General features: G+C 36.1%; 1 long non-coding RNA gene across 1 annotated transcript; it reads left to right on the top strand.

Annotated features, from left to right (window-relative positions):
• Positions 1-8,363: 8,363 nt before the first annotated feature.
• Positions 8,364-8,782, top strand: LOC127566349 (uncharacterized). Its single transcript, XR_007955656.1, has 3 exons — positions 8,364-8,453; positions 8,510-8,663; positions 8,746-8,782. It is a non-coding gene; the product is annotated as an uncharacterized LOC127566349 (long non-coding RNA).
• Positions 8,783-12,366: the final 3,584 nt, after the last annotated feature.

The following is a 12,366-nucleotide window of genomic DNA, read 5'->3' as shown; positions in this document are numbered from 1 at the left end:
CAAAGCGGATCAATCGATATTTAGGTGAGTGACTTAATAAATAATATATGTTTGTATTATATGTGTATTAATGTGTAAATATATAAATAAACAATAAAAGTACGAAAAGCAGTTACATAATGTATAGTGAACGACATATAAGAAGGCTAAAGCAGCAGCAAAAAGAAAAATATATAAAGAAAAGTTAAGTTCCACAGTGGAGAACAAAATGTGCCAAAAGAGGAAGTGAAAATTATTAGAAAAAATTTACATTATGGAAGTAATGACAGTGAAGCGAATTTTTTGGAGGAAATAATTTAATATGAAGACAATATTGACAATGAACTAAAGACGAAAAGAAACGACGGAACAATAATTTAAATGACGATCTTAAAAAATGGTTTCTAAAACACAGGCCAACACGTGACTGTGCAATTGATTTAGTTCGAATACTAAAAATAAATAGTTTAGATGTCGGATCATTTTACAAATACAGTGCGCCTAAAAAAGCTGAAATAATGCAAATGAGTGGTGGCCGTTATTGGCACATTGGCATTAAAACTCAGATTGCTCAGCTTTTGATGTTAATTAATTTTACCGACGACATAACTATTGACATAAACATTGATGGATTCCGCTATTCAAAAGTTCAAATTCGCAACTGTGGCCAATTTTGATAAAAGTAACAAATATTAAAAATTCTCGTGTTGTCCCTGTTGGAATATTTTTGGGAAAATCTAAGCCCAATAGTCTGGACGAATTTCTAAGCCAATTTACTTGTGAGCTAAAAGATCTTCTTAAAAATGGAATTGACACAGACGAAAGAAATATACAATTAAAATTAAGGGCTATTGTTTGTGATGCCCCAGCTAGGGCTTACATCAGTGGGACTCCCGGACATACATCTTCGCATGGATGTTCAAAATGCATACAGGTCGACAAAAAAAATAAATAGTGTTTTAACATACACAACAAAGTGTGAAGACTTAATAACCGACGAGGTCTTCAAAAGTAGGTAATATTCAGATCATCACTTAAAACAATATTTGACAAAAATGACACCCTTTGAAACAGTGAATGTAAAAATGGTTTCCCAAATTCCACTAGACTGCATGCATTTATTTGACTTAGGAGTCATGGGTAAATTTCTTGTTCGATTGATGACATATATAAGACTTATAATAAATTGACGAACGACAAGAAATCTAAAATATCTCAAAAATTAATTGACATACGCAAAAAGATGCCTAAAGAATTCGCAAGAAAGCCAAGACCCTTAAGTGAACTATACAACTGGAAAGCAACGGAATTTAGACAATTTTTACTGTATACGGGGAATATTTGTACTCAAAAATCAATTATCAGGCGACCATTATTATGTGTTTTGTTGTTGCATTGTGCGTATAGAATGCTTTGCTGTCCATATCAGCGATCAATTAATTTGGAAACCTGTCAGCGAATGTTGAACCTATTTGTTTCAAATTTTCCAATTATATTTGGAGAAAATAGTGTTTCATATAACATACATAGCTTGTAAAAGAAACGGTGGAACAGTTTGGCGATCTAGTTAAAGGCTCTGCTTATGCTTTTGAAAATTATTTGCAACATTTGAAAAATTTTGTCAGAAAGCCAACAAACATTTTAGAGCAAATTCATCGGAGAATTGACGAAGAACAAAAAATTTACCTATCCAAGAGAGATTAGAGACCGAAAATAGAAAAAATTTAATAATATTAAAAGGAAGCACATTAAACCAGAAGGAACCAAAACAATTATTGTTACATCGAAGGGGATATTCCGATTAGAATAGAATCAATTATGGAAGATACATTTAAAGGAAGACGATTCAAGAATGTGCGGAACTTTTATACGGAGCCTATAAGATCCTCTGACTTGGGTATTTACGTACTAGATGCGGAGCCCTTATCTTCTGAAGAAATTTTTAAATTAAACCAGTTGATTTGTAAAGCAGTCGCAATACCATATTTAAAGGATATGATTATAATGCCGTTACTTCACCATATTGATGATTGAGGATATTGTCGTACTTTTATCTGTTTAACCCCAAAAATTTGTCATATATATGTAGAAGAATCGTTTAAATTAATATTTTCCATTTTTGATTCTTATTCTTTGGTAAAAGCGTAGCGAGTCGCCAATGTCTCTCGATCCGTCTTCTTCTTCACTGACGCTTTGAGAACAATCGCGCCACGCTCAGCCCGTATAGCCGTCCCGCTCGGACCTCGCCTTCACCAATCAACCATCCTTTTTCTTCATATCTTTATTTTGCGTTTCTTAACACTAACAATGTTCTTAACATTTACATTACTAATCTAACTATGCTAATTTAACAGTCATGGGAATTCAAACTTTATAATTTAACTGTCTGTTCCACGACACGGCCTTCCTGACTCTCACACGACCTCGTGTGCATTATCAAATTTAAGCATCAAGTTTGGCACCATGTCTTATATCTCTTATTAAATTTCAACTTTTCTTACTGTACTTATTCTTAGTCATGATATTTTGCAGAACATACAATCTTTTACACTTCAAATGACAGTTTCACTAGAAACTCGCCCATTTGGCAACCGATTTTATCATTACATGGTTATCGGGCTCTTGCCGCCACTCTGCGACGCTATGCACCTGCAGTGCCTTGACCTTTCACTTGATCAACCATCCTCCACAAACAATTTCATCAACATGAACATTGCTGCTTGGACCAGCCCCCATGTATGATGTTCCCTGCACCCTCGGTGGCAGAGATGGTCAGATTATCTACGTCTTTTTCACCGCAATCATCCCTGTCTGATGGCTTACGCCTCTGTTAACGTTGTCATCCTCTTCAATCATTTCAGACTCAATGCACTCATCCGGCATTTTCCGCAAGCTTTCGTGCGCATACTTGTATGTTCTTTTATTTATCAATGACTTCAGCAGATATCTGTCACCTTCCAACAGCTCAATCACCACAAATGGCCCTTTGAACTTTGGGTCAAGTTTAGTCTGATGCCGCTCTTCACATTTTAATAAGACATGATCGCCAACTTTGTGCTTCACAATTTTCGCCTTATTGAAATCAACTCTCTCTTTCTCGTACACTGCATTTTTATCGATATTTTCTATGGCTCGTGTTCGCGCATCATTAAAATCAACTTCGCTCTCTTCATTTAAATTTACCATACCTAGCGGTCTAGCCTCTTTGCCTATTAACAGTTCTAATGGGCTGAATTTTGTTACACGATTACTTGTGCAGTTCATAGCAAGCTGCACATCTTTCAAAGCATCCTGCCATGAACGCTCCCCTGTTTCTACAGCCGTCAACATTCCCTTCATCGTGCTCATGACACGCTCCACCTGTCCATTAGCTCGACTAGCGCCTGTGGCTATTAAATGCAACTCGATTTTATTTGACATACAGAACTCACGAAATTTACTACTTGCAAAACTTCTACCTTGGTCTGCAATTATGCGATTGGGTACTCCAAAAAGTGATATGCTTGATTTCACTGCTTTGATACAATTTTCTGTGTCCAAATTAAGGGTATGATACAAATAAACAAACTTAGTAAACCCATCAATCTGTACTATCACATACTCTTTCATATCGTTTTTACCGCTTAATTTACCGCTAATATCTATATGTATAGTATGCCATGGAATTTTTACTTTGGAATAGGATGCATCTCCATTTGCACCTTGCCTGACGTTGGCTTAGAAATCTTACATGTTATGCAATTTTCAACAAACTTTCGGGTGTATTTCGACATATTCTCAAACCAATATTGCTCATAAACTTTGTCAAGGGTCTTCTGCCAACCAAGATGCATTATTGTCTCGTGGACATTATTAATGACGGACCATCGAAAGGCGCTAGGAATAACAGGCAAACAGCGAGTTTTGCCATTTCTTTGTATATTGCGGTATAATAGTTCGCCTCTCATCTCGTATGTTCTTGCTAAATCATCTGACATTTCACCTGAATTTAGCTGTGCCACAATACCAACTATATCTTGATCGCGTTGTTGTTCAACGATTAGCCAATTGTCTGTAATTTCGGCTAAGTCTACTCGCACCTCAGTTACTTTGTTTACATCAATAGATTTACTTGGAATTGGATTACGGGACAGGAAATCTACATGAGCCATCTGGCTTCCCTTGCGGTACTCAACATCGAAATCAAATGATTGTAAATAAGCCCACCAACGGTGTACTCTGGGCGTCAATTCGATTTTGGTACGACTTGCCTTCAGTGAATTACAATCTGTATGGACTACAAATTTCCTACAATGCAGATAGTGGCGGAAATGTTTAACAGCATTGTACACCGCTAGCGTTTCCAACTCATAAGAATGATATTTGGATTCAGCTGCAGTAGTACACTTACTGTAATACTCTACCACCCTGCACTTGCCATCAATTTTATGCACCAGCATCGCACCATATCCATCTGCACTAGCATCAGTGTGAAGTTCTATTGGGTAGTTTGGATCAAATATAACCAGTATTGGTTCTCTGGTCAATGCTTGAATGATATTTTGACGTATCTGTTCATGCTCATTGTTCCAAATGAAATTACTATTTTTTGATGTTAACTTATATAACGGTTTCATTCGCTCAGAAAATCGTGATACGAACTGCCGGAAGTAAGATGCTAAACCTATAAATTGTCTAAGTTGGGTAACTGAATTTGGCTTAGATAGTGCTATGAAGGCTTCTATTTTTCTAGCGTTGGGTTTAATTTCACCATTTTCGATAAAATATCCAAGATATTCAATTCCGGTTTGGAGAAATGCACACTTTTTAATATTGAAAGAAAACCCTGCACTAGATAGAGCTTTTAACACGATGTTCAACCTTTCATAGGCTTCTTCCTTTGATCTTCCAACAATCAAAACGTCATCTATGTAAACTATCGCATATGAATATGCAAGTTCACCCAATGCTTGTATAATTGATCGCTGAAAAACTGAGGAAGCATTTTTCAGCCCAAATGGCATGGCAAGGAACTCAAATTGTCCATCTGGTGTCACAAACGCAGTTCTTTCAATTGATTCAGCCTCTATAGGTATTTGATGAAAGCCACTAGCCATATCTAGGCTCGAAAAGAATTTGCCATCACGCAGTCTGTTAATTTGGTCTGAAATTAGTGGCAATGGATATTTGTCTGCTACTGTGTTAGCATTTAGCTCCCTGTAGTCTATACAAAGTCTATCACTGCCATCTTTCTTTTTTACTAGAAGCATTGGACTAGCAAAAGGCGAGCTACTTGGGCGAATCACTTTAGCATCTAACATCTGCCTTATTTTTACTCTGACAAGCTTCTTTTCATCGTCACTGAGTCTGTACGGGCGTCTCTGAACTGTCTTATTGTTATCTACTAAACGAATTTTTAACGCGCCAGTTGTGACACGTCTTTGCGGTATTTCATCTATAAAATGATCAGAATATTGTTCCAGTATATTTATTAAAGATTGCTTTTCCTGCTCATTTAAATCAACGTTCTTATTAATAGAATTAGCTATAGTGTCTGCTGTGGATTTGTGGACTACACTAACAGTTTTAGTTTTAAATAAACTTAGCTTATCTGAATCTATTGTAATACCAAAATCATTTTGTAATATTTCCCGTCCAATCATTATGTCATATTTAAGATAGTCATTGTTTACAACATGAAATAATATCTCTAGATAAAAATCAGAAATTTTAACTGTGGCTAGAATTTGCAAGTTACTTTTAACAATATTTTCTCCTATGCCTCTTAAGATTACCATATTATTAATTCTTTTGCCAGCAATCCTGTTACTTATCTTATCCTTAATCAATGAGCATTCTGCTCCTGAATCGAAGAAAAATTGGAACGGCTCACCATTTTGAAGCATCACTCCCTGCGGGTTTGACACAGCACATATGTCGACTCTCTTAACGCTGCTGTCTTTTGATGTATCTGCATAATTGGTACATGTAGATGCAATGTGTCCTACATTGCCACATTTGTAGCATGTAACGCCTGATCTGTCGCGTCCAGTCACCGGTTTGCCATATGGTTGTTTTCCCTTAGTTTCGGTTTTCTCTTCTGCGATCCTCTTACGACATTCTCGCATCTTGTGCCCAGGTTTGCCACAATGATGACATTTAACAGGAGTTTGCATTTTCTGCTTCTTTGACTCTGGTCCAAGATCCGCACCTGAATGTTCGATTCGCTTTCCGAATGTATAAGCCTGTAATTGCTGCTGCAATTCGCTGCGCGTCTTAATCGTCTTTGTGTACAGGAGACTCTGTAGTCTTGTGTCAATTTGCGATGCGTGTGCCATCACGAGCGACACTGCGACTTCTTCAGCTGTCATCGAGCTCCATTTCGTCATCAAAGACGTCACAAGGCGGCTACAGTAGACAGATAAGCACTCGTTTGCATTCGGGCGTCCGTTTAACATGTTGAACAAAGTGCATGTGCATCTCTGCATGAATAGTTCCTCAAACTGCGACCAAGTCATTCCCGAAAAGCAAATTTGCGACAGCCATTGTGACGCACTTCCAATAAGAGATTTACTTAGAGTCATCACCAATGCACTGCCCTTTAATGGATGCTCAGTCAGGATCATATTCGCAGTTTTGCACCACGCTGCGGCGTCCGCACCAGCAGCTTCGGGGTTGAACGTAGGCAGCGTCACAGAAGTTTCGTGCGTTGTTGTTGTTGTTGTAGTGTTTACCGGCGTCTGCATGGCCTTCAGCAATTCCAAAAATTTGTTATTTTGTGCCTCCAACACCCGTAGCACATTTTCAGGATGCTGTGGCTGTGGCGATCCCACTTCTGATGTAGAAGAATCGTTTAAATTAATATTTTCCATTTTTGATTCTTATTCTTTGGTAAAAGCGTAGCGAGTCGCCAATGTCTCTCGATCCGTCTTCTTCTTCACTGACGCTTTGAGAACAATCGCGCCACGCTCACCCCGTATAGCCGTCCCGCTCGGACCTCGCCTTCACCAATCAACCATCCTTTTCTTCATATCTTTATTTTGCGTTCTTAACACTAACAATGTTCTTAACATTTACATTACTAATCTAACTATGCTAATTTAACAGTCATGGGAATTCAAACTTTATAATTTAACTGTCTGTTCCACGACATATATTATATAAAAGCCCCCAAAATCAACAAACGAGACGATGTCGGACAGCCCAGCCAGAAAAATTCAGCGATTGGAGTTTCTTAACACTGGTAAGATTAAAAAAATATTTAAGACAGCTGTAGCAAATTATGTATTAAAACTGTTGTTTTTTAGATACGAAATCATGCAAATGTGGAGAGACTATTGAGCGCCTTGAGAAGATTATTTCGGATCTCACCGAACAAGTTAGTTCCTCTCGAGGTGAGTGTCTAAGTTATTTTTTAAATTCGTCCAATTTGAATTTGTTATACCCGCTACCCATAGGGTAGAAGGGTATTATAACTTTGTGCCGGCAGGAAATGTATGTAACAGGTAGAAGGAGGCATCTCCGACCCTATAAAGTATATATATTCTTTGATCAGCGTTAACAGCCGAGACGATCTAGCCATGTCCGTCTGTCCGTCTGTGTGTCTGTGTGTCTGTCCGTCCGTCCGTATGAACACCTAGATCTCAGAGACTATAAGAGATAGAGCTATAATTTTTTTTCGACAGCATTTGTTATGTTTGCACGCAGATCAAGTTTGTTTCAAATTTTTGCCACGCCCACTTCCGCCCCCGCAAATCAAAAAAAATCGAATAACAAGCGTAATTTTAAAGTTAGAGTTGCGAATTTTGGTATATATAATAATAACTATAGTAGTTATGATTCCTGAAATTTGGTTGCGATCAGATGAAAAATTGTCGAAGTTATTAAAAGAAATACTTTTGTATGGGCAAACACGCCTACTTACTAGGGGTCTTAGTTGCTTTAGATGACAATCTGGTATATTGTGCCGTCTATGGTATATTTTGAATGCGGTACTATATCAATATACCAAATATACTATTTGGTATATTTTTAGTATTTTTGCAGTATATTCGGTATATTTTGAGAAAATTATCGCAAAATATATTTCTTTTATTCAAAATGCGTAGCGGGTATCTCACAGTCGAGTGCACTCGACTGTAGCTTTCTTACTTGTTTTTTATTTGCAGTCGAAACAAAAGAGGCTCTCGAAAAAGTTGTGGATGAAGTAAGGACCTTAAAAGGTATGAGTATGTTGAATGATTACTGATTTTTATATTTTTATATTCATTATTAGATTATATTATATTTATATATTTATATTCAGCTGAACAAAAAGTCATGGAAAAAAAAATAGAGATCCTTGTAGAAGCTTCTTCGGAGCAAACAGCCTCCATTATGGGATGACCAAGGACCATGGACAGATGCAGAAGTTGGCATGTCAATTTCCTATTCAGACCGTAGATGATCTGATTGGGGTTAATTCGAATATAAACATCGCTAACCGAGAGCTCTATGTATGTATAAGCACATTAAAAATTGTCTTTTAGTTAAAGATCTAATTCGTTCACAGATCCATGCAATAAAAAATTTAATATTAAATGGCGGGATACTAAAAAACATAAAAAATATTTTAACCAATGAAGTGGTCTTGGCGTATAATGTGGATAGCGTTCAGCGCAAAGCGTCCCTAAGAAAAGAAGACAATTTCTTTGGCGTTATGATCGGTGAGTATTTTAAAAGATAATTATTTAATAATCATTATCCATTTCAATTTATTAAAACTTTTTTAATCCTTTTTATTTCTAGATGCAATAACTGCAGTCGGCGGTATTGGCCCAGCTGAGGAACAATTGAGAAAGGCCCTGCAGCTCCAAAAAAAGAGATATTTTTAAAAACTCGTGCTGCCTAAAAGCAATTAAAGAACAAAACCCAATAGAATAAAGAAAAATGTATATTAAATAAAAACTGCAAATTGCAATTGTACATGTTTTTTTAATTTATAATGGCAGGCCCTCCATGGGTCCAATGTGAGTACTTACTTCACCGACCCTTCAATGGGGTCCGATGTAAGCACTTATTTTTACTGACCCTTCCATGGGTCCGATGTAAGCACTTATCTTACTGACCCTTCAATGGGGTCCCATGTAAGCACTTATTTTACCGGCCGTTCCATGGGTCTAATGTAAGCACTTATTTTTACTGACCCTAATATGTTGCACTATTTTCACTAGTTCGTGGTAATCGAGGCGGTGGCGATTGACCCTATTTGCGGACATTTCATACAAAAACGGAAATTAAGAAACGCATGGCTAGACGCCACTTTGTAAGTAGTGAGTGGCTCCTGCCCCTGCAGTTCTGGAGGTGTCGATTGCCCTGGGTAAGAGCTTACCTCGCCGATCACTACATGGGTACTTACTAGATTAACCCTATAGTAATCGAACGTCGAACCACCGAGTCGACTCGAGTTTGCGATTGGCGCTGGATAAGCGCTTACCTCGTCGATCACTACATGGGTACTTACTAGATTAACCCTATAGTAATCGAACGTCGAACCACCTAGTCGACTCGAGTTTGCGATTGGCACTGGATAAGCGCTTACCTCGTCGATCACTACATGGGTACTTACTAGATTAACCCTATAGTAATCGAACGTCGAACCACCTAGTTAATAAATATATGCGCATTAAAGCATAAGTACAAAATAACGGCAAGCATCGCTTTTGTTTTTGTTATTTTGAGGAAAAAGTATACACAAGTTTAAAGAGAAAACTTCGATTATGCTTTACATCGCTGTTGTTTTACGCGTCTTTGTTTTATTTTGTGCTACTCTTTTACTCAAACGCAGCTGTGTTTCCTAGATGATGAAATTATTGCAAGCATTTGAGTTGAGAAGTGCAAAGCGGATCCGCGATCAATTATTAGGTGAGTTACTTAAAAAAATAATTTATGTATGCATTATATGTTTAATGTGTAAAATATTAATAAACAGATAATAAAAGAATATCAAGCAGTTAGTATAATGCATAGTTCTACAGTGGAAAAGCGACAATGTGCCTAAAGAAGAGGAAGTGGAAATTCTGACAGAAAAATCTACGTTATGGAAGTAATGACAGGGGAATGCGGCCTAAAGAAGAAGACAATTTCTTTGGTGTTATGATCGGTGAGTATTTTAAAAAGATAATTATTTAAAAATCATTATCCACTTTAATCTATTAAGACTTTTTAATCCTTTATTTCCAGATTCAATAACTGAGGACCAGTTGAGAAAGGCTTGCAGCTCCAAAAAAAAAAAAACGATATTTTAAAACTCAAGTTGCCTTAAAGTAATAAAAGTATCCGACTTATTAAAATAAAGAAAAATTAAAATTAAATAAAAACTGTAATTGTAATTGTAAATTTTTTTTTAAATTTATAATGGCCGACCCTTCCATGGGGTCCGATGTAAGCACTTATTTTACTGACCCTTCCATGGGGTCCGATGTAAGCACTTATTTTACTGACCCTTCAATGGGGTCCCATGTAAGCACTTATTTTTACCGGCCGTTCCATGGGGGTCCCATGTAAGCACTTATTTTACCGGCCGTTCCATGGGGTCTAATGTAAGCACTTATTTTACTGACCCTAATATGTTGCACTATTTCACTAGTTCGTGGTAATCGAGGCGGTGGCGATTGACCCTATTTGCGGACATTTCATACAAAAACGGAAATTAAGAAACGCATGGCTAGACGCCACTTTGTAAGTAGTGAGTGGCTCCTGGTAAGCGCTTATTTCACCAGCAACGAACTAGCGCTCAGAACTGCAGGGTTAGGCAGCAGCTGCCCACAGTTTTACTTGCATTGTATTTTTCATACTTCGCAGTTGCGAAAGCTCCCAAAGAGCATATGAGCTGTCGGCTGATACCCTAACTTTTGGGACAGACCTATTCTTTTTTATACCCGCTACCCATAGGGTAGAAGGGTATTATAACTTTGTGCCGGCAGGAAATGTATGTAACAGGCAGAAGGAGGCATCTCCGACCCTATAAAGTATATATATTCTTGATCAGCGTCAACAGCCGAGACGATCTAGCCATGTCCGTCTGTCCGTTTGTGTGTCTGTCCGTCTGTGTGTCCGTCCGTCTGTCCGTATGAACACCTAGATCTCAGAGACTATAAGAGATAGAGCTATAATTTTTTTTCGACAGCATTTGTTATGTTTGCACGCAGATCAAGTTTGCTTCAAATTTTTGCCACGCCCACTTCCGCCCCCGCAAATCAAAAAATCGAATAACAAGCGTAAATTTAAAGCTAGAACTGTGAATTTTGGTATTTACTATAATTACTATAGTAGTTATGATTCCTGAAAATTTGGTTGCGATCAGAAAAAAATTGTGGAAGTTATTAAAGAAATACTTTTGTATGGGCAAAAACGCCCACTTACTAGGGCTCTTAGTTGCTTTGGCCGACAATCTGGTACATTGTGCCGTCTATGGTATATTTTGAATGGTGTGCTGTATCGGTATACCAAACATACATTTGGTATATTTTTAGTATTTTTTTAGTATTTTCGGTATATTTTGAAAACAATACCACAATATTTTGCCCTTATTAAAAATGGGTAGCGGGTATCTCACAGTCGAGCACACTCGACTGTAACTTTCTTACTTGTTCTAACTGATTTTGCTCCGCCATATATTGTTCTTATTGTTATTGTTCTTTGGTACAGCACAGTGGTTGAAATATGATTTAAAATTAAATAAATAAAAATCAATATTAAATACGATAAATAAAATAGATAAAATTAAATTAGATAAAAATGAAATATTAAATATGAATTAAAAACAAATAAATAAAAGTCAATGTTAAATTTGATAAATAAAATATAGAAAAATTAAATAATAAATATGATTTAAAAATAAATACAATAAGATAAATAATAAATATGAGTAAAAATATTAAAAAAAAAATAAAAATAAAATTAAAAATATATATATTAATATTTAAAAATAATTAAATAAAAAAAATTTAAATGATTTAATAATACATACAAAACAAATAAAAAGTGGTTGAGATAATAAAATAAAAAGAAAAAAAATAAATAAATATTAAAAATACAAAAATAATTTGAAGTAAAGAAAATTTTAAAAGTCAAAATAGAAAAGTTAAAAGAAAAACATATCGAGACACTTAAACATTTATAACAACCTCATGAATCTTATTTTTGCTTAAAAGAATAGGTGCCAAAGTTTTGTTTGCTTATTAATAATTGGTTGTTTATTAATTATTATTATGTTTTTGCATCCTCTTCTTCTTTCTTCTTATTGTTAAATGAGTAATAGCAGTTACTAATAAAAAAATGAAAATATTGTATTGAATTAAAACAACTGCCGATTTAGAATTACCCTATAAACAAAAAAAATGGAAATAATAATACCGTCATAATTCT

The sequence above is a fragment of the Drosophila albomicans genome, unplaced genomic scaffold (genome assembly GCF_009650485.2).
Source record: "Drosophila albomicans strain 15112-1751.03 unplaced genomic scaffold, ASM965048v2 utg000052l_pilon, whole genome shotgun sequence".
Classification (NCBI taxonomy): Eukaryota; Metazoa; Arthropoda; class Insecta; order Diptera; family Drosophilidae; genus Drosophila; species Drosophila albomicans.
Note: the sequence above shows the minus strand (reverse complement) of the source record. Positions and strands in the feature narration are given on the sequence as shown.